This window comes from Pelobates fuscus, chromosome 4 (genome assembly GCF_036172605.1).
Source record: "Pelobates fuscus isolate aPelFus1 chromosome 4, aPelFus1.pri, whole genome shotgun sequence".
Taxonomy (NCBI): Eukaryota; Metazoa; Chordata; class Amphibia; order Anura; family Pelobatidae; genus Pelobates; species Pelobates fuscus.
Window position 1 is genome coordinate 101389599 of NC_086320.1, and position 27888 is coordinate 101417486.

The window sequence follows — 27888 nt, forward strand, 5'->3', positions numbered from 1 at the left end:
GTGTGAGCAGTGATACTGAATAGAGGTGTGAGCAGTGATACTGAATAGAAGTGTGAGCAGTGATACTGGATAGAAGTGTGAGCAGTGATAGTGAATAGAAGTGTGAGCAGTGATAGTGAATAGAAGTGTGAGCAGTGATAGTGAATAGAAGTGTGAGCAGTGATAGTGAATAGAAGTGTGAGCAGTGATAGTGAATAGAAGTGTGAGCAGTGATACTGAATAAAAGTGTGAGCAGTGATAGTGAATAGAAGTGTGAGCAGTGATACTGAATAGAGGTATTAGCAGTGATACTGAATAGAGGTGTGAGCAGTGATAGTGAATAGAAGTGTGAGCAGTGATACTGAATAGAGGTATTAGCAGTGATACTGAATAGAGGTGTGAGCAGTGATACGGAATAGAAGTGTGAGCAGTGATACTGAATAAAAGTGTGAGCAGTGATACTGAATAGAGGTGTGAGCAGTGATACTGAATAGAGGTGTGAGCAGTGATACTGAATAGTAGTGTGAGCAGTGATAGTGAATAGATGTGTGAGCAGAATAGAAGTGTGAGCAGTGATACTGGATAGAATTGTGAGCAGTGATACTGGATAGAATTGTGAGCAGTGATAGTGAATAGAAGTGTGAGCTGCGATAGTGAATAGAAGTGTGAGCAGTGATACTGAATAGAAGTGTGTGCAGTGATACTGGATAGAAGTGTGAGCAGCGATAGTGAATAGAAGTGTGAGCAGCGATAGTGAATAGAAGTGTAAGCAGTGATACTGAATAGAAGTGTGAGCAGCGATAGTAAATAGAAGTGTGAGCAGCGATAGTAAATAGAAGTGTGAGCAGTGATACTGAATAGAAGTGTGAGCACTGAGCAGTGATAGTGAATAGAGGTGTGAGCAGTGATACTGAATAGAAGTGTGAGCAGTGATACTGAATAGAGGTATTAGCAGAATAGAAGTGTGAGCAGTGATACTGAATAGTAGTGTGAGCAGCGATAGTGAATAGAGGTGTGAGCAGAATAGAAGTGTGAGCAGTGATACTGGATAGAATTGTGAGCAGTGATAGTGAATAGAAGTGTGAGCTGCGATAGTGAATAGAAGTGTGAGCAGTGATACTGAATAGAAGTGTGAGCAGTGATACTGGATAGAAGTGTGAGCAGCGATAGTAAATAGAAGTGTGAGCAGCGATAGTAAATAGAAGTGTGAGCAGTGATACTGAATAGAAGTGTGAGCAGTGATACTGAATAGAAGTGTGAGCAGTGATACTGAATAGAAGTGTGAGCAGTGATACTGAATAGAAGTGTGAGCAGTGATACTGAATAGAAGTGTGAGCAGTGATACTGAATAGAAGTGTGAGCAGTGATACTGAATAGAAGTGTGAGCAGTGATACTGAATAGAAGTGTGAGCAGTGATACTGAATAGAAGTGTGAGCAGTGATACTTAATAGAAGTGTGAGCAGTGATACTGAATAGAAGTGTGAGCAGTGATACTGAATAGAAGTGTGAGCAGTGATACTGAATAGAAGTGTGAGCAGTGATACTGAATAGAAGTGTGAGCAGTGATAGTGAATAGAAGTGTGAGCAGTGATACTGAATAGAAGTGTGAGCAGTGATACTGAATAGAAGTGTGAGCAGTGATACTGAATAGAAGTGTGAGCAGTGATACTGAATAGAAGTGTGAGCAGTGATACTGAATAGAAGTGTGAGCAGTGATACTGAATAGAAGTGTGAGCAGTGATACTGAATAGAAGTGTGAGCAGTGATAGTGAATAGAAGTGTGAGCAGTGATACTGAATAGAAGTGTGAGCAGTGATACTGAATAGAAGTGTGAACAGTGATACTGAATAGAAGTGTGAGCAGTGATACTGAATAGAAGTGTGAGCAGTGATACTGAATAGAAGTGTGAGCAGTTATACTGAATAGAAGTGTGAGCAGTGATACTGAATAGAAGTGTGAGCAGTGATACTGAATAGAAGTGTGAGCAGTGATACTGAATAGAAGTGTGAGCAGTGATACTGGATAGAAGTGTGAGCAGTGATACTGAATAGAAGTGTGAGCAGTGATACTGAATAGAAGTGTGAGCAGTGATACTGGATAGAAGTGTGAGCAGTTATACTGAATAGAAGTGTGAGCAGTGATACTGGATAGAAGTGTGAGCAGTGATACTGGATAGAAGTGTGAGCAGTGATACTGAATAGAAGTGTGAGCAGTGATACTGGATAGAAGTGTGAGCAGTGATACTGGATAGAAGTGTGAGCAGTTATACTGAATAGAAGTGTGAGCAGTGATACTGAATAGAAGTGTGAGCAGTGATACTGAATAGAGGTGTGAGCAGTGATACTGAATAGAAGTGTGAGCAGTGATACTGAATAGAAGTGTGAGCAGTGATAGTGAATAGAGGTGTGAGCAGTGGTACTGAATAGAAGTGTGAGCAGTGATACTGAATAGAAGTGTGAGCAGTGATACTGAATAGAGGTGTGAGCAGTGGTACTGAATAGAAGTGTGAGCAGTGATACTGGATAGAAGTGTGAGCAGTGATACTGAATAGAAGTGTGAGCAGTGATACTGGATAGAAGTGTGAGCAGTGATACTGGATAGAAGTGTGAGCAGTTATACTGAATAGAAGTGTGAGCAGTGATACTGAATAGAAGTGTGAGCAGTGATACTGAATAGAAGTGTGAGCAGTGATACTGAATAGAAGTGTGAGCAGTGATACTGGATAGAAGTGTGAGCAGTGATACTGAATAGAAGTGTGAGCAGTGATACTGGATAGAAGTGTGAGCAGTGGTACTGAATAGAAGTGTGAGCAGTGATACTGAATAGAAGTGTGAGCAGTGATACTGAATAGAAGTGTGAGCAGTGATACTGGATAGAAGTGTGAGCAGTGATACTGGATAGAAGTGTGAGCAGTTATACTGAATAGAAGTGTGAGCAGTGATACTGAATAGAAGTGTGAGCAGTGATACTGAATAGAAGTGTGAGCAGTGATACTGAATAGAAGTGTGAGCAGTGATACTGAATAGAAGTGTGAGCAGTGATACTGGATAGAAGTGTGAGCAGTTATACTGAATAGAAGTGTGAGCAGTGATACTGAATAGAAGTGTGAGCAGTGATACTGAATAGAAGTGTGAGCAGTGATACTGAATAGAAGTGTGAGCAGTGATACTGAATAGAAGTGTGAGCAGTGATACTGGATAGAAGTGTGAGCAGTGATACTGGATAGAAGTGTGAGCAGTTATACTGAATAGAAGTGTGAGCAGTTATACTGAATAGAAGTGTGAGCAGTGATACTGAATAGAAGTGTGAGCAGTGATACTGAATAGAAGTGTGAGCAGTGATACTGAATAGAAGTGTGAGCAGTGATACTGAATAGAAGTGTGAGCAGTGATACTGAATAGAAGTGTGAGCAGTGATACTGAATAGAAGTGTGAGCAGTGATAGTGAATAGAGGTGTGAGCAGTGGTACTGAATAGAAGTGTGAGCAGTGATACTGAATAGAAGTGTGAGCAGTGATACTGAATAGAAGTGTGAGCAGTGATACTGGATAGAAGTGTGAGCAGTGATACTGGATAGAAGTGTGAGCAGTTATACTGAATAGAAGTGTGAGCAGTGATACTGAATAGAAGTGTGAGCAGTGATACTGAATAGAAGCGTGAGCAGTGATACTGAATAGAAGTGTGAGCAGTGATACTGAATAGAAGTGTGAGCAGTGATACTGAATAGAAGTGTGAGCAGTGATACTGGATAGAAGTGTGAGCAGTGATAGTGAATAGAAGTGTGAGCTGCGATAGTGAATAGAAGTGTGAGCAGTGATACTGAATAGAAGTGTGAGCAGTGATACTGAATAGAAGTGTGAGCAGTGATACTGAATAGAAGTGTGAGCAGTGATACTGAATAGAAGTGTGAGCAGTGATACTGGATAGAAGTGTGAGCAGTGATACTGGATAGAAGTGTGAGCAGTTATACTGAATAGAAGTGTGAGCAGTGATACTGAATAGAAGTGTGAGCAGTGATACTGAATAGAAGTGTGAGCAGTGATACTGAATAGAAGTGTGAGCAGTGATACTGAATAGAAGTGTGAGCAGTGATACTGAATAGAAGTGTGAGCAGTGATACTGAATAGAAGTGTGAGCAGTGATACTGAATAGAAGTGTGAGCAGTTATACTGAATAGAAGTGTGAGCAGTGATAGTGAATAGAAGTGTGAGCAGTGATACTGAATAGAAGTGTGAGCAGTGATAGTGAATAGAAGTGTGAGCAGTGATAGTGAATAGAAGTGTGAGCAGTGATACTGAATAGAAGTGTGAGCAGTGATAGTAAATAGAAGTGTGAGCAGTGATAGTGAATGGAGGTGTGAGCAGTGATAGTGAATAGAGGTGTTAGCTATTAGTATATTAATGCTATTCCTGTTAGTACACAATGAAATGATAAGCTTTGTAAAAATGTTGCACGCATTCCTTTGACCTGTCAGCTGATCTTTGTGAATTCTACTACTGTCCATGGTCCTGACCACATTGGGGTATGATACATTGCATGTGCCCATTGCAGCTGACATACCCCATGCAGTTAAATTACTCTCCCCATAGTAGCTGAGAGGTTGCTGGTATCTCTAGCCTCCAGTCTGTGTAACGATACAGCAGCAGATGGTGCTAATGTACAGAATTAACTCCCCTGTGGTTGGCATATCAATTACCTGCGATTGGGGGTTAATACGTTTTAATGTCTTCAGTCGTATAAGAGTTCAAGTAGAGTCAGTGAGCTACAGTAGATAACACTTTCGTAGAACAAGAATCATTTAGTCTGTGATATTCCCAACTAGCTAGCCTATAGTCTTCAGAGTAAGCAATCCGTGAGGTCATACATGCTCTCTTCTAAACTTAAGTTGCCATCTACAAGTCCTTTTTATTGGGGTATCCTTGCTGTATCTTTCTCCATATCCCAATTATTTATCTCTTCTTTATGCCCTGTTTTTTTCATTCTCCTTGTGGTTAATTCATTGAAATTCCTCACTCCTTCATGTGTCCTCCCTCCCCCCAACTGCCATTCAAATGAAAGAGCTGCAGAACCCGTATTAAATCATTTCAGATAACCTTCCTCTCTCTTCCTCTCTCTTTCTCTCGACACTTCTACCTCTTTCTCATATTCTTTGGATGGAAGGATTTGTTTTGAATATTTTTATTGTTTTCACAATATAAACGCATTTAGCAATCTGATTAGTAATAAAGCAAGTAGTTGCCCGCGCAGGGGCATAAGCATTGGTTAATAAAGGTGCAAACATTTCGTCGCTTACGCAGAAGCGGATTTGTCATATCCTGTATAGCTGGTTTGAGCGAGTGCTTTATGTCAGCTGGTTTGTGCAAGTGTTTTGTGTTAGCTGGTTTGAGCGAGTGCTGTGTGTTAGCAGGTTGGAGCGAGTGCTGTGTGTTTGCTGGTTTGTGCGAGTGCTTTGTGTTTGCTGGTTTGTGCGAGTGCTTTGTGTTTGCTGGTTTGTGCGAGTGCTTTGTGTATGCTGGTTTGTGCGAGTGCTTTGTGTATGCTGGTTTGTGCGAGTGCTTTGTGTTTGCTGGTTTGTGCGAGTGCTTTGTGTTTGCTGGTTTGTGCAAGTGCTTTGTGTACTGGTTTGTGCGAGTGCTTTGTGTACTGGTTTGTGCGAGTGCTTTGTGTGCTGATTTGTGTATGTGTTTTGCATTGGTTGGTCCGTGCACGTGTGGTTTCTTAGGCATAGCATAGCATATACAATGTAGTATTCAGGCAGGTAGATAGGCAATAGGAAACATGTGGAGCTTATGGTAGTCATTTAAAAACATAATGTCATGTCCTCGCTGCGCTACCCTGCGCAAGTTCAACTAGAGGTAGTAAGTATATAAACACTTCAGGTTAGATGTGTTAATATCACTTAGTCTATTAAAACTCTGATATGCTGGGTAACATATGCTTATATATCCTTAATCGCTAATACTATGGGGATACTATGAATTCCTTTGGCATTTTGAGCTAGCTTGACCATAACTAGCTGATATCAAATAAGCAAAGCAAGTAAAAACTAAAAAACAAAAATTGCAGAGAGAACGGGTTCACAAACGGAGTATCAAGAAACAGTCCCATTAGCCTTGTCAGTCCTTCGTTGATTTATTTATCCTTTGCTTGGGACAGTGCTCAGGTGAAGTAGAGCTGTATAGCGGCATTAATTGAGCCTCTCCGCTGGAGGTGGCAAAGTAGTGCCTGGCAGGATAGGTTGTAGCGGTGCAGGCTGCTCTCTACTGTGGCCTCTGGAATGCTGATGTCAGGTGTGCCCCTATTTATCCAGTTGGCCGGTCAGTGCAAGGTCTCTCTAGCACCCCCGGTGCATCTGTCCCCCTCTTTTCCCCCTCCAGGCCTGCTCCGGCCGTGTAATCGGGTGCACTGCAGTGCTGTGGGCACTCAGGGATGTCGGTAGTCCGGCAGACTCCCACCCCTGAAAAGTCCTCGGCCCCTTGTCCCCTGCACCTCCCCAACTCCCACAGTTCCCCGTCGGAGCTCCAGCCCCTAGGTGCCTCACCCTTCTCCGGTCTCACACTTGTCGCCGGTGTTCGCCTCCCCGGCTACCGGTCCGCCGGGGGTCCAGCTCGCCCCAACGACACAGGGCTCGCAAAGTTGGGGGCATCCCTCCCTGGACCACCACCAAATCCTGGGGTACAGGCCGGCTCCGTGCCGTCCATTCAGCCGCCTGGAGGGGTCCAGCCGTGGGATTTGTCACACCGGGGGTCCAGGCAACCTCGCTTCCCTCCTTGCGGCGTGTGCTTTCAGCGGCCATCTTGGCGTGGGGGTGAGCTCCCCGCTCTGCAGCACTCCTGCCTCCAGTCTCCGGAGATTTGACTCGTGGGCCGGGATCACCCCCGCCGGCCCGAGGGGGGGGAAGCGGGGCCGGGTCCGGTTTCCCCTCTCTCTCTCTCAGCCATCTGGTCTCGTGGCTCCTGCCGTTGCCGTGTGCGTGTAGGCCTCATGGGCTCAGCTTGCTCCGGTTACTCGGGTTGCGCGGCTGTGGCTTAGCAGGTGTCCCTGCGTTTTGCTCCTGTGCCTCTCCCTTACTCCAGGTATGCTTTTGGTGTCTTATTTTTGAATATTTTGGTATATTTAAGCAGCTCAGAGCCGGAGCCGGCATGGATGGCTGCCGCTCGGCTCGGCGGCCCGGCCCCGCCCCCGATGGAAGGATTTGCAGTCTTTAAAGATTTTTTATTAAAGGGTCACCCCTTAATTATCCCCTGCCCCCCATTATGTGTATATGCGTATATATTTATTGATATATATATATATATATATATATATATACATATATATGTTATTACTATTAGCATTTGTATGTCGGCAACATATTCAGCAGCATTTTAAAAATATGGAATGTGGATGTTTAGAGTTGAAGAAGGCCCTGCTCAAATGAGCTTACAATTTATGAGGATTTGAGGTAGACAGACTTATGTTTGATGTCTGGCCCAAGGACGTATTGGTGAGGTTCTGTGAGCAGGATTTTAACCTGGGTTGTCTAGTTGTAAGGCAGTCCCTGCTCTAACATATATATAACACATAAACCTTGGAATTATTCAGTAGTGGATTATGGTGGATTTGATGATGTCTGTTTGTGGATGGATGCTGGATGCAAGGTGGGAAATAAGAGGGCAGAGTGAGACTGGGAACCAATGAGCTACTAACACTAAACTCTGTTATGCACTATGAGGATAAAACCTCTCCATTCATTGTAAATCTAGAATGCTGTTTCTCAGATCACATTAATTTTAATGTAAATAATCGCATGGTATGTATTTGTATGTATATCCATAAACAAGTATTCTATATAGATTGCACTGTGTGTGTATAAATCCACTTTAATATTTGTTTTGCCTTCTTTAATAACGGACTCTGCCATTGTGCTTAATTCCGCTGTTGCTTTGTACCGCACAATATTTGGTGCTTTATAAATTATACATAGCCTGTCATGAATTACCTGTGCTCCCTATAACACCTAAGGCACTATTGACCGATTCTTGGTTTGCAATCTCTAGCACACAATATATCTAAGACCAATCTCCTTACAATATCTCCAAAACCTTCATTTCCTCTTCAATTACAGTCAATAAAACTGCAGTTTATTTGTTCGGCAGTGGACCTTGCTTACAGGTCAAGTTCAGTTAATCCTCTTTCTTCAGTTATCAGTACAGCGGATATGATTACTGGTTCTCCGATGTTCACCTTATTTTTCTCGTTTGCTAATTACCACTGGCATGATCTCACTATCACTTTGACTTTCTACTAAATATTGTTTCAAGACTTGTTTACATTGGGAGTATGTGTACACCTTGTGACTGTTTTTTTCTTTCTTTCGCAATATTTTCCTAAACATAATAAAAGAAAAAGCACCTGCTTTGTTAACACAGCTTGTAGCTCACTGGATCCAGCAATAACTCTCATCCAATATTGCGGTGTGCGGTGCCTCATAAATCCGAAAATGCCTGTTGCTTATGCTGCCCTGTGCTTCTCCAGCTGGTAAATTAGGGATGGGAAAGAAGTAAGAATTTTGTCTCTGACATTGGTGCCCCTTGCTTTGGTCCTTAGCTGTGATGATTTTATTCCCCAAATCCACATTTATTGCACTGGGTGACAGTATGGAGCAGTAGACCTCTTATTTACTAGACCACCAGGGCTTGCAGAATGATTGCGTTTATAAAACATATACACACTCATAACTACAGAGGTGTTGTACTCTTTGATTACCAGTGGCCATAATCCGGCACTCAGCTGGTTAACATAATTTGTCCTGTGAATATATCCCCAAAATGTGCTTATAAATAGCAGGCATATATTTGTCATAGAGTCAAACAAAAAAAAAAAAAAAGAAAACCCCACACACGCGCACACAAGAAAATCAACAACAATTGGTCTCCAGAGGATATTATAGAGAGTGTATTAAACAGCCCCCTATGTACATTACATTTAATGTCAGAGTTAATTCATCAGTTACAATTCATCATGATAACCACTTGTCAAGACGGAATGTTTGCAAGGAAACATTTTGGTTCTGCTGTTCCGCTATGGGCATTAAGTGATCCAATAAATATTGCCAGTGAGATGTGTGGTCGGATATTGTACGATTATCATACTTCTGAGATCCCAGCCTCCATATCTCCGTTAATCATTTGTTTATCCTGAGCAAAGGCGCTTTGAATGCTAAGAATATGATTTTTTATGCCAAGTAAATATTTTATGAAGTACAAATGAAACATCCATTTTTTGTAGTAGTCTTGTTTACAAACATTGTTACCTTTCAGTTTGCTCTAGTAATTAAAATCAGGTATTCTTGGCCAACACTGCTATAGACTGCCAGATAATAGGTTTGCTCATTCTTGAAGATGATACAGCAGTTATGTCACCCCCAGTGCTCATCAGATCAGGACAGAAACACGTTGAATTGATTGTTGTGTCATTATCACTCTTCTGAGAATCAGTGAAGCCTCCCTGTGATTTGGAGTGCATCACTGAGTATGTGTCATGCATGCAGTCTATTTCTTCATTTGCTCGGCATTGATCTTTTTGTATGTTTTTTTTTCCTTTTTTCTTAATGTATTTATAGAAACCGGTGCAATCTCCCAGAAACACCAATAGAGGAACTGTAATTATGTCATATTACTTAAAATATTAAAAGACCAAAAGGTCCAGGAAGCTGCCGGGATGGCTTTATTTGCTGTTATGGATCGAAATCTATGCTTTTGTATAAAAGCATTAAACCTAAACCATTGCATAAAAAGGGATTCACGTGTTTGGGATGTATAGATTATTGCATGGCTTTCTGTTCATGGACACACTAAATATTATATATTGTTTCTTTAAAGGGTTATTTCAAGCACCATGACCTCTGTGATTTGAAGTGATCATGGTGCCTGGAGTCTGTATGGGGCAGTGTTTTGCTATGAAATGCTGCACTTACTGAGTTTAGCCCCATTACTGGCGGAGGGATTGGGGCATGTCAACATAGGCCCGGCGTGGCTTATATCAATTCTCTGCATATTTCTATCATGCCTTGTCATGCCTTGGCTGATAGTGTTGGGATTGGCATCCAACTTCTGCAGAGGACCCTCGGCACCAGACAGGGACTATGGTATGGTAAGAGGGTAAACCGAAGTAAAACGGGGCCAGTGAACTTCTTACTTTATAACCACTACAACAATCTGTGCTTGGAATAACTCGTTTACTGCTGTGACTTTTTTTTTTTTTTTTTTTTTGTAGTTATCTTATCATCATGTGGCTTCTTCATCTAGAACAGGGGTGCTCAAAAGGTAGATCCCCATATGAACTACAACTCCCCTGATGCTTTCCATGCCTTTGGAATGCCTTTAGAATCCCAAAGCATCATGGTAGATGAAGTTTTAGAACATCTGGGGATCTACCTCTTTGGTCCCCCTGATCTAGAACAACATTTTGCAGTGACAGCGAATCTTCAGATGCCTTGATCAGTTTGGTGTTCAGTGAGAACAGGCAACATTGTAATGCCACAGAATCTTAGCCAGTGTAAATTAACTCATATGGCAGTGCAGAGTCAGTTTTTACATTAGGATGCTTGTTAGATTTAGTTTTATTTAAATATTCTTCATGTTGGTTAAGGAATTTTGCAGTGAGTATTTCTATCTTATGGGATCTTGTTTGCAAAAAGCTGATATTAGAGTTAAAAAATTGCCTACCGAAAACTAATAAAGGGCGCTGACTTTTAAAGCAAGCCAAATTGAAGATACATCTGCCGGGAGCTGTTTTGTTTTTTTGGTTCTAGAGTAAGCTTGTGTTTTGATTTAAGTATTTTATTATAGTATATATGTATTTGCTCGCTTTCTTCTTTTTAAGTAGTTGTGAAAAATAAAACAAGTGTATGTTGCAGTGAATGCAATAAGCACTTAAAGGGATACTCCTGCCTAATAACAGCTTAAGTTCATTAAAGTTGTTAATGGGACACTAGAGTCTGGGCACCTTCTTTGTTTCAGGAGTTAAACCAATTGGCAACAGTTTAACCCTGACGTTGGGCCTCTGCCTCCTGGTTTTCTTGATCTTAGCTGTGCAGTATGAAGAATGGTTAGTGGGCAGCAGGTGATAGGCTGGCACTGTTTGCCTATGACTGCGCGCCCATTGTTAGAAATAGCATGTATTACTTGTGGTCACTGGTATTAACTTTATTAAAGGTTAGCATTTTGAATGACAATGGGGTGAGCCATTATTTTTGGCAGTGTAGTTTATTATTGCCTTTTTTCCTTTATGTATGGATAAAAATCACAGTTTGATACCTTTTGTTGTGTGGTTTGTATAGTGTTGTTTTATAAGAAGTTACATGCTACTAGATCATACTGATCTTTATAAAAAAAAAAAGGGGCGGGGCCGGCCGCCGGGCCGACCAGACGCCATCTACATGGGCTCCAGCACTAATCAGAGCAAAAAAGCCCAAAATACCGATCCGGAACACCCAAACGCCGGGTATCGTGACAGTAGAGGAAGGGGAATGACCCCAGCTATCTTTGGATGCCGACAAGACCACATACCGCAAACAGGGTGAGCTAGAGAGGCCATGCCAGGCCTACACGCGGCAGAACACCCGACCGCCCGCAGCCAGCACACGTGGCACAATGCCACAAAAAGACACAGCCCAGAGACATCTGAACGGGGGACAAAACCTCTCAAAGCCTCTCGGCCGGCGGGGGTTATCCCGGCCACATGGCGGTGACCGGCGCCACAGGGGGAGCTTCCACGTGGGGTGCACGCTGGCTGCCTATACTGGCAAAAAGCTGTATGAGGAACAGCAAGCCAGCAGGATTGACTCTGAAGCGGAGAAAACTGAATTATCGCGGGGAGGCACGCAGACCATGAACTAGCAGGGACAGCTTACTACTTGCAAAACAGCCCGCAGACAGCATTTGCGAGATGGCTCTAAAACCGATACGAGGAAAATCACCTGCACCTATATAGAGACATTTCAGCATAACATATCACACCCTGAGGGCCACAGCGGAATTAAGCACAGGGGACTGACATGGATGGCTCGTGCAGGCCCAGATGATGCTGGACACTAGACGGACAATCCGTGCGGCCCACAGGCTGGCTAGAGCAGTGAGTACCCCAGTCTCTGGGTATGGGGGGTCCCCAGAGAATCATGTCCCCACTGCCGCGAGCCCTGTGAGGCGGGAGTGCACTGCCCTGCCGGCGGACCGGTGGCCGGGGGAGGCGGAGTACCAGCCTTAAGCGTGAGGCCGGCACTGGGAGAGACTTGGGAATGCTCGCTTCAGGGAGAACAACGTGACGCTGGGGAGGTGCAGGGGGCAGGAGAGCCGAGGACTTTGTGGTGGGGTCCAATCACTGCTCCTGAGTGCCCACGGTGCCGCGGAGGACCCGGCCGGTGAACTGGGGCCAGCGCGGGGAGGACGGACAAAGGCTCGGCAACCTGAGGACTGCACTGCAGCAGAGACATGAATTCAAACTGGCTTCTTACTGCAACTTTAATCCTGTCTGTCATGGTGTTGCTTTGGATGTGCTGTGCCACAGTAGCTACAGCAGCAGAGCAGTACATACCTTCCGAGAAACTGAGTATCTATGGTGATATGGAGTACATGAATGAGCAGAAGTTGTACAAATACTCACCCACGTCTCTTGTGGTCGTCCACGGCAAACCCGAATCAAATGAAGAAGCAGGACCTCTACCAGCAAAAGTGGACCTTTCACAGTCAGCCATATAAGCTTAGTGGTCCTACTGCCTTTCTCCATTCTTCTTTCATCCCAAAACATGAGAGACACCTGCAACATTGGGATTCTTTTAAAAGCTGAATAAAGGACAATTGTTTAGAGTCTGAGTCTCATGGTGGATGGGAAAGTTGGATTTCTGGCCTCTGTGCTTTGCTGTAACTGGCTTTAGTGATAAAATTTTCTTTGGGGCTAGGTATAATTCTATAAATCCTTCCCTAATAAGGGTGGTTGGCACATTATTTTGTTAATCTGCACCCCAATATGAAGTCTGCAGGAAATTACTTCCAGAATTTGAGCAAATGTTTTGTTTTTGACATGGCCCTATTTTACAAATGGAATCATTTCACAGCTGGAAGTTTGTACTTTTATATCTATACATAGCCAATATTTAGATAATCTGACAACCAAGTGGTGGTACAGCTGTTAAGCCAGTGTACAGACTTGGGTTTGGTGATGAGGATAGTTATTGCACATTAATTTTACCAATAGAAATGGCATTTTCTAGCCTTGAAGGAATAGACTGTGTAATCTATGTCATTAGAATTGACCTATGCTTATCTTCTTGAAAATCCTGCATATAAAGGATTCTCTCCTGTTATTCTATTTAACAAGTGCATTTCCAGGCAATATTTGAAGTTAAATAACGGTTGAGTCTTTTTTCTGAAATGTCCATACTGGTAATAATAAACTATATATTTCTCTTTATGAAAATAAAAAAAAATAGCTTAAAAATAGAGAAGCGGTCGATCTCCCTACTGGCTGATCTGCTGGACAATGCTGCAGCAGTTGGCCTAGGGCTGGCGTAGTGGCCAAACTTGGACTACCGGGACACTGACTTCCTCTGTCACTATGCTAGTCAGCATGGGTATAATGTAACAGTCTATGGCATCAGGGCAGGAGGGACCATAGTTATAAGTAACTACTCCCCTCTATGCTTCCCCCGGGAGTAGTGGTCACGGGCCCTACCACTCATAGAGTACAACTATATTGTAGTAGCCTGTTTTTGTCACGCTTTAGCCTTTTTTTTTTCTCTTATTCTCATGTATAATTTAGCGTTGCACAAGTTGTCAGCAATAACCTTCCAACTACCACATGTCTTGCCACTTTGCCGACATATCAATCGACCTGTAACTATACACCAAAACCAGAGCAATGTTTCAATTTAGCGTTATCCCTCTTAATCAACATACAAATTAGACAGTTACTCTTTTATATCTATGTCAATGTCTGCTGATTTTCTATAATATTGTTACTGCTGATATAATCCCACTTTCTTATAAGCATGTTTATAATTCTAAAAACTGTGCCGTTCTCACATCTGTCATAATATTGATTGTTTTCACTGACATATCCAGGCTTGTCCTCGCTGTTGTGGCATTACCAGCCTATTTGTTTTTCTTTGCACAAAAAAAAAATAAAGATAAAAAAAAAAAAAAAAAAAACGTTTTAGAGATACATTTAAATGTATTTTATTCTAAACCTTTCCCATAAGATTTTGTCACCACCCAGTATTTATTAAGGATGCATGCTGCAGTTGGTGGTCTAAATGCATGCATTCTAAAACAGCACGGCAACTATCTCTGCTATGCAATGAGGACAGAGAAACACTGCTGTGCGGCCTGGCAGTTTAATATCGTAGCCAAAGCTTGGATTCTGTTTTCCTTGAATAAAACCTCATAATGGTATTACTAGGAGAGAAAAACAGGTAGCAAGAGAGGTGAGAACGGACAACAGCTGAATTAGCCTGCCCTTCGGTGGGTCTCCGCTCAGATCTCAAGCTGGTTTTAGCTCATCTTGTGCCATCACAGAGAGAACATATCTGAAGCATATCAGACAGGTCACACCCGTATGGGCAGTCCAGATCCAAAATGCCATCAAGTTCCCTCTGCACGAGAGATACGGCAACCACAGACGATCGTTTCAACCTTGTAAGGTATCATCAGGGAGGTATAGCATCATTACTTTCTGATAATGATTAATTTGAGTGTATTTTTACCAAACTGCAGCCCATTTACATGAAATTTTTTGTGCCTGGCCTGTGCTTTCAGTGAAAGGCGTGTACACTGAGTGCTTACCCAAAAGCAATGTGGGTCCTAAATATAAAATCAAAGCATATATCTTTAAAACGTTTCATTCTCAATTGTGCCATTTTGTGATGTGGCCTGGCCATTGCTATTGGAAAGTATTGAGAATGCTCATTCAGCAGGACTGAACTGGATCCTGTCTGGTACTACTTATTCCATTAACCCCAAATTATAGTGAATTAAATACCAGATTGCAAAATGTAAGCTAAATTTACCAAGCTATGCCTGATTGTGTACCAAACTTCCTTTCGCATATTTTTTTTAACATTTAGAGACAATCTTCAGATATGTATATCTTGCCACTATGCCTATAAAGCTTGAGTTCATAAATATATAACTAAAAGTGAGTTAGAGAATGTTTTAAAATCAGCCACTTTGGCCTAAATTTTGGATTTCAGTTCAGTACACTTTGGAGTTTAGAGAATAAACACCAGTGTGTTCAAAGCTACTGCAAATGTTCATTGGACTGGACTGAGGCACTATTCTTATTTACTCAATGAGTTTCTCATTTAACATGTAAGTTGAATGTACGTTCTACAGAAGCATCTTCCAAGAAAGGGACCGACATCTGTTTGGCCAAGCCCCAGCTTTTTTTTTAAACTAGTATGTTTTACTTTGTCTATATCCAGCGCTTGTCTTAGCTTGGGCTCCAGTCTGTATGCCCTAGCATTGGAAAGGCTGAGTACTCCGTTGGTTTTGTTTTGATTTACTTTAGTCGAGATTTTGTTCCTTGCCAGAGGAAGTGTCTCAGTTTTTTAATTCATTTTTAGAGCAGAGGGCCTGAAAAACCTGGAGGGGGTAGAGCAATTTTGGAAAACCGAGTAGCATATATATATATATATATATATATATATATATTAATCTATACACTAAAGATATTTGTCTTGGGATTAGAACCCCACGATATTTCTGGGAGAGATCTCTCTTGCTTGGCAACTGGTGGCATTTAAAGACAGGCGGAGACGCTCCCCCCTGCCCCTCTGCACACTTGACTTGTACGGATTGGCCTTGAGTCCAGCTAGGGTGTTGAAGGTCTGAAGCAAGAAGAGGTGGCAGGGATGCAGTCTGCTCCATCATTTATATTAGATTGTAATCCGCAAAGGCTGTAGCTCCATTTATATTTTTATAATAATGCTATGTGTATTTAGGCAGCATATTCACAGCATCAATGACAGGCAAACCATTCACACCTTGCATAGAATGGAAATAAAATGAATAGAAAAGGTGAATAAAAAGAGTATCGGCACAATCAGTCTAACTTCGCTACAAGGTTGTGTCAATGTCTCAGAGGTGACAGAGCCTCTTTAATATGTGGTGTTTGGGTTACCAGCAGAAAGAGCAGAATTTTGTAATAATAAGGTTCATTGTTACAAGTGATTGAAGGCCTCCATTAACCTTTCAGTTAAATCCTTACTTTTGCTTTGATATTATATTTCAGAAACTTTTAGCAGTGTCCCTGAAAAAAAATAGTTAGATGTTAAATAATTAGGTCAGTAACACTATGGTTTATCACTGTCGCATGATCTGTGATAAGAAACCTAATAATTATGATCCATCTCAGGACCAGATTATTGTACAGAAAGTGCTCTGTATCCGAGTCTCCATCCTATAATTATGCTTTACGTTCATGGAATGAATTGTTACTTAGAGTTAAATAATCAATTAGGAGTTTTATCAGTTACCATGACAAGAGTTGGATAAAATGAAGAAAGGGACAGAAAAGAGAAAAATGCATGAATTTCCAAAGGAAAGCATAGACAATCGGACATACATTTACCGCTGCAGTGGTGATAGGTGCAAGTTCCACTGCCCTTTCATGCTATTATGGGATGTTGGGAGTTGTAATTATTGGATACCATAGTGATAGTCACAATGCCTAGCATGTGCCAGCACACAAGAGTAAATAGTGATTCTTATCACTTGAAGAATGTGAAACACGAAACGATGGGTAAAATGATGATGATGATGATTATTATTATAGTTATTTTGTTATATATTGATTTATAATAGAGAAGTTTGGTCATTGCTATACTTTATGGTTGCATGTGCCCTCAGGGCCGGACTGGGTATGAAAACCAGCCCTGGAAAAAAATACATACCAGCCCCATAGCATTGCGGAGTCATCAAAATTCAGCTTAACAGCCCATTAAAATGCGGACGCATATAACGCCGTAACAGCGTTAAAGGGACAATATAGTCACCCAGACCATTTCAGCTCAATGAAGTGGCCTGGGTGCAATGTCCCTCAGGTTTTAACCCTTCACATGTAAACATAGCAGTTTCAGAGAAACTGCTACATTTACATTTGCTGTTAATCCAGCCTCTAGTGGCTGTCTTCCGGAAAGACACTAGAGGCGCATCTGCGACGCTGGAGGCACATTTCACCTCCATCACGCAGAGTGTACATAGGAAAGAATTGAGAAATGCTTTCCTATGGACACTTTGAATGCGCGCGCGGCCATGCGCATTCAGCTCCAGTGACGTCGGACGGGGAGCTGACGTCAGACAGGGAGGAGAGGTCACCAGCGCCGAGGGAGTCTGGCGCTGGATTAAGGTAAGTAACTGAAGGAATTTTAACCCCTTCAGCGCCACGGGAGGGGGACCCTGAGGGTGTGGGCACCCTCAGAGCACTAAAGTGTCAGGAAAACCGCTTTGTTTTCCTGACACTATAGTGATCCTTTAAGAGTTTAAGGGGTTATTTTGGCCTGGGGAAGCCAAATGGTTATACACCTATGCTCTAAACCAGGAATAGACATCCTTTGCCACTCCAGATGTTGTGGACTACACCTCCCATGAGACTTAATGGAGATGTAGTCAAAAAACAAAGGGAGTGTTGAAGGTTACCTACCCCTGCACTAAACCAAAAATATATAATACAGTTCCTACCCCATAACTATAATATTTAATGCTATAATATTTAATGCTCTCATCCAACCCCCTTCCCTCCACAGTTCCTAATAAATATATTACAAATATAATTCCCTCACCACTGTAGCCCCCTCTATTTACATTTCCTTCTACACACACACACATATATATATATATATACACACACACATATATATATATATATATATATATATATATATATATGTATAAAATATTAATTGGGCCACAAATATAAATGTAAAAAATATAATTATTGCCTCATCTCAAATTCCCAAGTCAGATCTTTCCCGTCCCCCTCTCCCCATCTAATACACTGCTGACCCCCTCCCCCTAATATACTGCTGTCACCCCCTCCTATAATATACTGCTGACCCCTCCCTCCCCTAATACACAGTTGACCCACCTCCCCTAATACATTACTGCCCCCCCTTTTTCCCCTCCCCAATACATTACTGCCCCCCCTTCTTCCCCTCCCCAATACATTACTGCCCCCCTCCCCCTCTCCAATACATTACTGCCCTCCCCTCCCCATTACATTACTGCCCCCCTTCTTCCCCTCCCCAATACATTACTACCCCCCTTCCCCAATACATTACTGCTCTCCACTTCCCCAATACATTACTGCCCCCTCCCCTAAATACATTACTGCCCCCCTCCCCAATACATTACTGCCCCCCCTCCCCTAAATACATTACTCCCCTCCCCAATACATTACTGTCCTCCCTCCCCAATACATTACTGCCCCCTCTCCCCTCCCCAATACATTACTGCCCCCTCCCCTCCCCTCCCCAATATATTAATGACCACCCCCCTGTCCTCCCCAATATATTAATGACCACCCCCTCCCCTCCCCAATATATTAATGACCACCCCCCCTCCCCAATACATTAATGACCACCCCATCCCCTCCCCAATACATTAATGACCACCCCCATCCCCTCCCCAATACATTAATGACCCCTTCCTCAATACATTAATGACCCCCCTTCCCCTCACCCATACATTACTGACCCCGCTCCCCTCCCCAATACATTAATGACCACCCCCCCCCTAATACATTAATGACAACCTCCCCTCCCCCAATATATTAATGACCACCCCCCTCCCCAATACATTAATGACCACCCCCTTCCCCTCCCCAATACATTAATGACCACCCCCCTCCCTAATACATTAATGACCACCCCCATCCCCTCCCCAATACATTAATGACCACCCCCCCTCCCTAATACATTAATGACCACCCCCATCCCCTCCCCTCCCCAATACATTAATGACCCCCCCCCTCCCCTCTCCAATACATTAATTAATTAATTAGGTCCCCCAAACCCCTTTATTCTTACCTTTACAAGTTCCAACAGCACAGGGAAAAAAGGCAGCGATGCAGTTTCAGTAGAGCCGCCGCCGCGCAGCCGCCGGATGTGACGTCATGTCGTCATTTGCCGCTCACATCCGGCGGCTGACAGGAAGCAGCAGCGGCCGGCTCAGGTGTGGCTGCGGCCGCGCGGTTGTGGCTGCGGCCGCGCGGCCCGCATAGGGTAACAGAAATCTTAACGCGGCCCCAGGGCAGCCCAATGTTAAAGCGGCCCCAGGGCTGGCGGCCTACCGGGAAATTTCCCGGTATCCCGGTAGGCCAGTCCGGCCCTGTGTGCCCTGAAGACCAAGGAGTGACACTCTCTGTTTGGTTTATTCAGAGAGGAGATGGGGTATCAACTCTACCAGGCTATAACTGTATCCTTATACCTGTATCTGTCTTCATTATTGTCATCTTCTATTTTCCGTCTCTCTGCATTATCTCTTAGGATTCCTGGTTAATAAAACAGCCACTCATCAGTGCTCCTGGTACCAACACTTGTGTGTCACAGTAACTACTGATCTATATCTCCATCAATTCTAGTCTTCCTGTATTAAAGGAACACTAAAGGCACCCAGACCACTTCAGCTCATTGAAGTGGTCTGGGTGCATATTCCGAGGTCCCTTATTAAAGGACCACTATAGTGCCAGGAAAACAAACTTGTTTTCCTGGTACTATAGGGTCTTTGGGTCCCCCCCACCCTCAGGGTCCCACTCTCGCTGGGCTGAAGGGGTTAAACTCTCACCTTTCTCCAGCGCCGGGCTCCCTCGGTGCTGGGGAACTCTCCTCCCTCTTCCGACGTCAACGCTGAATGTGCATGTGCGGCAAGAGCCGCGCGCGCATTCAATCAGTCCATAGGAAAGCATTTCTCAATGCTTTCCTATGGACGTCAGCGTCTTCTCACTGTGATTTTCACAGTGAGAAGCGCGGAAGCGCCTCTAGCGGCTGTCAGTGAGACAGCCACTAGAGGCTGGATTAATCCTATTATAAACATAGCAGTTTCTCTGAAACTGCTATGTTTACAGCTGCAGGGTTAACCCTAGATGGACCTGGCACCCAGACCACTTCATTGAGCTGAAGTGGTCTGGGTGCCTATAGTGGTCCTTTAACTTCACCTGCGGGATGCAAGCGTCCAATCAGAGGAGGAGCGCCCATTTAAACAGGATTTTGCGCCCTTTCTCCTGATTGGGTGGCAATCCCCTCTCCTTCCCGTGCGCTGATTGGTGCACATGGGTTTTGCGCCCTTTCTTCTGATTGGGCAGCGAAACACCTCTCCTTCCTGAGCACTGATTGGCACAATTTGGTTAACGCCCTTTTTTCGGATTGGTTGTTGCTTGGTTTGGGTGCAAAGTTTGAATTCCCCGGACCAAAGGAAGCAACACTGGAACGGATTACGGGGAATGTACAGAGCCTCAAACCCCAGACTTTATACAATGGTTTCTCAGGCTTTGTACATCCAAAAGCCCCACTATTTGCAGGGATCCTAGCTGGAACCTGGGGCTATCCAGGGATATATGTTTCATGTGTGTAGCCCCATATATGTAATGTGTTTTACTGTTTGTAATTGTTGTGTAGTTGGTATCTCCCAGAGCGAGAAATGGTTATCTGTAAACCACCCCACCTCCTTCCTGGGGAAAAAGGGAATTATACTGAACTGAATGAAGACCCCTCTGTGCATAAAATGAAGCTATATCAATAAAGGATAGTCAGAGTTGTACCTCAAGGACTGTGTTGTCCAGTTACTGGGGGGAAATGGGTCTCTTGATATTCTGAAATGGTTCCTAAACAGCTGAAGGAAGGGAATTAGCGGAGGTAACAAGTCGGTTTACCTGGGGTCCACTACAGGGCTCCCATGCATGCCCATTAGGTCTCCCCCGGTAGCGAAGGCAGATCCCAAGCCAGCACAGAGGGACACCGGTGTTGGACTCGGGTAAGTAATAGAAGGTGTTTTAACTGCTGCTGCACCACGGGAGGGGAGGGGGGGGGGGGGAAGGGGGGAAAGGCCTTATTGGGAAACACAACTTTTTTTTCCTGTCACTAAAGTGTTGCTTTTAACAACATGGGTCTTATACTGAGAGACAATAACCACATGAGATAATTGATCAATGTGGTCAATCCAGCAGTGGGTGAACAGCAAATCACATTATTCCCAACAATCCCTAAATTTAGCCAAGGATTGTGGATGTTGTAGTCCAGTAGCAGCTGGAGACATTAATGGTCTCATACCCAGTAAATTTTCTACTCTAATAAGAAAACAAGTACAACTTATGTTAAATCGTTGCTTATATTATTATTTAGCTGAAATCCGAGTTGGCAATTTTATAATTTCATAGACACCTCGGGCAGAGGTTGTTTTGTTTGTATGAACAAAACAAACAAAAGCATTACTGATACTATTACCCAGAGCATAACATATTGTTTTTATTTATTCCGGATCGCAGATAGTACTTTTGCGGGCACATATTGTTTTCTAGTCACTATTGATGGTGCTGCTCATAATTGGTATTGCAGCTTGTCTTATAGGAAAACCGCTGCTGAGGCAGATAACAGCTGCTGCTAGAAGATCAATAGCATATTGTGGAAAAGGAAAAAGTGAAAATGTAAAAGATTTAGGCGTTTGTGAGTGCTCAGGAGGAGAGGGCTGGTTTGCTACCAAGATATGTGCAAATATTGTATTTGGAGCCTCCTATTCCCCTTATTAAGAATTAATCCCCAAACTATATTGCAATTCCCAATATTTTAACAGTGTTACATGAAGGATAATTTTGCAATAGACTGTTGGTTGTTATTAACATTAACATTAGCCGCTGATATCTCTGTAGCAGTAGGAGTATGGCATGCCCGGTCTATGCAAATGTCACTTTCAATGTTGTGTGAGATTCCTCTGTTGTTGGTCCTCTGTAGCCCACTACAAATCTTGTATCCTTTCTTTTACTCCCTCTGCTAATCCCCCCCCCCCTCTTTTTTTATTCCTTCTTTCCTTTTTTGTCCCCACTTCTTTTTCCGTCAGTATATTAATTTGTATTGCGGAGAACACACCAGCAGCTAGTGGCCCTAGCGTGTGAGTGAATGTGTGTGTGCATGAGCATGAGCCAGTGTGTATGAGCTAGTGTGTGTTTTGTTGTTGTGAGCCAATGAGTGAGTGTTTCTGTATCAGCAAGTATGTTTGAACCAGTGTGGTTGTGTGTGTGTGTGTGTATGACCCAGTGTGTTTGTATGTGCCTGTGTATGAGCCAGTGGGTGCTGTGTGCATAGATCAGGAGACCTTTGTCATTAAAAGTGAGTAAGGGTCAGTGTGTGTGTCCATTCCTATATGTCGATTTTTTTTTTTCCCCCATTAAAAAAAGATAAGCTTATATGTACACATCTAAGAAAATCAAAGAGTGGAGAGAAAGGGGGTTAAAAGGAATAAGATGCATTAAATTGCTAAAGACATTCAGAAGTGGGATGAAAGACACAAGAGACCACAAAAGGTGGGATAAAAATGCAAAAGCATGCAAAGAATGACAAATAGAGGATACAATATGCAAAAAGTAAAAAGAGAAACAAAAAGATGGTAAGATGGGGGCGGAGCCTGACCGGGGAGCTGAGCAGACACGCTTTCTGCGAGCTCCCGAGCCTGGACCCGATTTTCGGCGACAAACAGGGGAATTCTTGCCTGAATTGGTCCTGCCAACACAGCAACCGGCACTATGCGAACTGGGGCACAGAATGACACCTTGCAAGCCTACACACTCGCTGAGAAACCGGGCCGGGAACTCTGGGCCTACGACGCATGGGGTAAGGGAGAGACGGCCGCTTTCCTGACCCGCCAAAACAAGCAGCACCCGCAGCATCGGGCCTCCCAACCCCCCCCCCCCCCAGGACCAGAGGGGGTTATCCTGGTCCACACAAGCGTACACCCGAAGCCTGAACTAATTGTCCTGGGTGAGAACAGCCGAGAGCGCGAAACGCGAGACCAAGCGACCGCACCTAAAATGGCGGCGACAGGCCCAATTACGGACCAAACCTCATTCCGACCTCTGCACGAGCGGCTTGACGCCCTGCTAAACCGGTTCTGGAAGATGCTGGAGGAGCGGACGACACACCAAACCTCTGATTGCATGGAGGAACCGAAACAGCCCCAAACTGCGAGGCAGAGTGGGCAGACCCCAGGAACGACCGCCACGCACCGACGGGCGATACACACACCCGGGCAGGGGTACGTTTGGAGAACCCCTCGTATACACCGACCACATCGCCGGAGAGCCGCCCGCCGCTGGCGGCGGAAGACCACCAGGACCCTCCTCAGCGCCCGCCATGGGAAAGACCCGGCCCCAAGAGGCAACCGAGTCTGTGGACAAAAGGTGCCAACCCCACGCTACGCCCGGGGGAAGGGAGAAGCCCCCTGCAGCAGCAACCACTTCCACTCCTCGCTGACCCACCTGCAGTCGCTGCCGGCAATACTACCCAGAGGGAGCTGGCGCGACCCACGCCTACCCGGCCACGCAAGCGGAGCCACCAGAACGGGCATCGGGTGAAGTAATCCATGAACCTGCAGGTTGCGGCCCCCATCTATCAATCCAGCCCGCGACGCTGAACTGCTATCTGACCAACCGAACTATAGACTTTTAAGCATCTACTACCACACATTAACATGACACAGTATGTAACCTAGCTATATCTTAGCAAACGCTCAGAGAGTAAATTTACTGCCATATCTCTGCCCAGACAACGCTGCGGTTGACAAGCTTGATTAGCCTATTAGCTTCTGTTATAACTATGAATCTGCAAGAAACTCACACAGTATGATGTTTGACCTGTCTTCTTATACCAGACAAATTAGCTTAACTGTGCTATTTACGATACACTGAGTGCTTATGGTTTTACCGCTCATGTTACCTCTATGCATGCCACCCTGCTGCCTCTTATCCTGTACCACTCTTGGGCCCGAATAATTCCCCTCAGGATGACCTTTAAGATCCTCCTGGTATTAAGCCTGGCGCGACTTCCCAGCGTGATTATACCCATGTTTTAGTAGACCACTTGTTAGCCTGTCACAGCCAAGAACCTGCGCTATTAAGCCGTTTATATCATCTATACTGTTTCTCACCTTGACACATTTTCTTTAAACTGTACATCTTACGTTAAGCTGGATCTGTTATTCCTAAATTTTGAGTATACTCGTTAACCGACACAAAAAATAAGCCTGAAATTTCTATATATTTACACGACGAAATTTGGCAAAACACCTGTGCGCACATGTTTTAAAAATGTCGTAACTTGTGCATAGCTTAACTTACCTGACCAGTATCTCTAACGCTGAACTAGCCAGACCTGCTTGCATATTGAAGTTAGCATGTACCTAGCATAAGTAACTAATGGTTTTTTTTTTTTTTGTTTATGTGTAACCTGTCGCCTGACTAGCATGACCTAGCGAGATACTAATCCGGATCCTACGATCCTTAGCTTGTATTTTCAAATTGGAGCTTAACTACGTTACATAAAAAAAATAAAAAATTTAGGCATTGAAAATCTGGAAATGTACTTTAACTTTGTGTATTGTTGTACCGACCCTATAATGTAACTCGCTTTAACGTTTCCTCCGTCTTCTCTTCTGTACCCCATACTATATGCCTTAATAAAAATCAGATTATAAAAAAAAAAAAAAAAAAAAAAGATGGTAAGATGCACAAAAGGGGCAAAGGGTTGACAGGTGAAGATGTATTTTGGGGCAGCAAAATGCGCATTTGCCTGTTTAGACAAAAATCCTTGCACCCTGATTGCTCCCTGCTCGCGCCCGCCTATTTCATCATTTTGACGAAATAGGGGGCGCGGCTTCACAAGGCTCCCGGCGCTGGAACCAGGTGAGTAAAAAGGGCTGCTTGGAGTGTCCACTCCACTCCAAGTGGCTGTTAGTATGACAGTAACTATAAGCACTTCCTTGGCACTGACAGAGTAAAGCTCAGATGCAGATACCCCCCATAATAAAACATTGATGAAATGCTTTCCTATGTGAAAGTTTGAATGCATGCGCGACACTCACTGTGCATGTGCATTAAGTTCCCTATGCTCCTCTATGAAAGCACTGGATTTGAAATTGGTGGAGGAGGCCATGCATCCTCTATCACTATGCTGGAGGGGAGAGGTAAGAAGCGCTGATAAAAGGTAACTTTAACTTATTTTTTTCATTTTGATGCACACGGTGGGAGGGGCTGAACACAAGTACAGCTTTGTATTCTTAATGCTATCCTTTAATTTAATAGTCTATATTTTATTTCTAAAAACCTGCATGCTTGCACAGAACTGTGCACATTAATTTTGAAAATACACTCTGTGTTCAGTGATTTATGATACACAGAAAATAGTTCTCTTTACTGATTTCTTCCTTGTGATAAAGTTAGTATAGGAGAGAACTAAAAAAATCTCAAAGCTATGGCCTCAATTTAATATTGTTGGATATATATCTTTCAAATGATTTCATATTTTTGGCCAAACGTTTTTTTTATTTTTAAAATATCAAATATATTGCTTATAAAAAAATCTATCAAAACATCAAACAAAATATCAAAATGTAAATAATATTAAGTGATTTTATAGGTTTATTTAAAAATATTTAATCATTTGACTTGCTTATCCAGCACTAATAAATGGAGGCCTATATTGTAACAAACTGCAATGGTGTATGTTAAATTGGGGAGGGGGATCGGAGATTGTAACTGAGTGAGGACAGGGTATCGGCTGATCAAATTAATCTCTGCTGGGCTAGAAAATGAGTTTATAAATGCACGGCCTGGTAATATCCTGTGAATTCCCTGCTGCCTGCAACAAATCTATATGATTCTTGTGCATTTATATGGCATGGTTTATCAGTATTGTATGCACTAAAGGATGGAGTGTTTGTTCACTATTGGTTCATTTTAGTTTTATTAGATACTTCTGTACCTAAAGCTCAATATTTCTGGCAGGCACTCTACTTAATTTCAAGTCCAATTTCTGGGAGTTATGACATTAGACATAAACACTGGGAAAGCTGACAACTTAGTGAACAAACTCCCGAGGTGCATGTTGTTGTGATGGTGTTTTGTATTGCCTGTACTTTAATATACATTATACGTGTAGAGTATTTAATATTGTGTCATATTATGTGAAAGAGAATTATTATGTGAATGCTTTTGGTTACCAGTCCCCTATCTTCCGGAAGGGAATAATCAGAGGCGCAACTAAAAACCACAGGGTATGGGCCCCCCAGGCATCTTCCTCCCCCTTTCCCCATTCATTAGTATAATATAACACTTACAGATACATACAGAATGACACACATTCAGATACACAAAATGACACTTCTAAATATTCAAACACTGACACACATACAAATACACACTGACACACATGTGGATATACAGACACAAATAAAGACAGATACGCATACAGACACACATGCAGACACAGATACACATAGAGACATTCAGATGCACATATGTGTATATATATATATATATATATATATATATATATAGACACATATGCAGACAAACAGATACACATAGAGACACACATGCGGATACACATATAGACATGCATGCAGATACACAGACACACTTTATGACAAACATTCAGATACACAGAATGACATGCATATTGATATAAACAGATAAACACACACAGATGCATAGGGGCACACACTGACACACATGCAAATAGATACACATACAGACATACATATACCCATACAGACATACATATACTCATACAGACCTACAGATACCCATACAGACAAATAGATCCACATGCAGACAAGCAGATTCACAGACAGAGAAATACACATACAGACACACATGCAGACAAACAGATACATATACAGACACACACATACATACATACATACATACAGGCACATATACAGACACATACAGATATACAGATGCAGACATTCACACCCCCACACACACCCCCACACACACACGCAAAATTTTATAAAATGTAGTCACCCTCCTGCATCCTACCTTTTAGGTGCAGAAAGGTGAAGTCCCTGGGGTCCAGTGGGTAGCTCAGGCTGATGGGAGTCAGAGCTCCCACTCTGACTCCCTCCTCTCCTTCCCCGGCGCTCTCCTCCGGTGCGGCTCTGAGGAAGTGACACTTCCTTTCAGCTCTCACCTCATCACAGGAGGTCTGGTCGAGCTTTCAAAGTGCCGCAGCGCTGGCTGGGCCCCTGGAAATACATTGCCATCAGGTGGCCCCAAGAGTATGGGCCACCTGATGGGCCCCTTCAATGAGACCCCGGCAGTTGTTCCGTGTGGCCAGGGCCGCACCCCAATGCTGGCAGGTACCCCGGTCGTAGGGGTCGACTGGGCGGCCGGGCCCCCTGGAGTGACGAGCCCGGTAGCAGCTGCGACACCTGTGACTGCTGTAGTTCTGCCACTGGGAATAATTATACATGTCATGATTTTATTTTGTGATCCAGGAACTCAAGGTACAAAAAGGTAGCAGATTTATTTGGAGAGTCAGAACATAAATAGCAATGTTTCGACCTCCAATGAGGTCTTTATCAAACCTGATGCCTGGTCTGGAGCATATTGAAACTCTTTATATCTTCATCTTTGATCCTGTTATATCCCAGCTATGACGGGACACTTGTAATTAAATTTTAGTGCTTTCAGTGACCTATTAGCCTTTTTCTAGAATATGCAATACAATTCAGTTTCTTTTGTTGTTTTATGTAACTTTATTGAATTTTTGGGATTAAGAAAATGAGTAACAATGATGCATAAGACAAAAGGGGAGGGTACAATATATCCATGAGCTAACATTGTGTGATTTAATGTCCATGCATAGCAAATCACATATTCTTTCGG

General features: G+C 43.3%; 1 protein-coding gene across 2 annotated transcripts in view; it reads left to right on the forward strand.

Annotated features, from left to right (window-relative positions):
* NOL4 (nucleolar protein 4) overlaps positions 1–27888 on the forward strand; it is a 305245-nt gene that overhangs the window by 74112 nt on the left and 203245 nt on the right. The gene's annotated exons all lie outside the window — the stretch shown is intronic.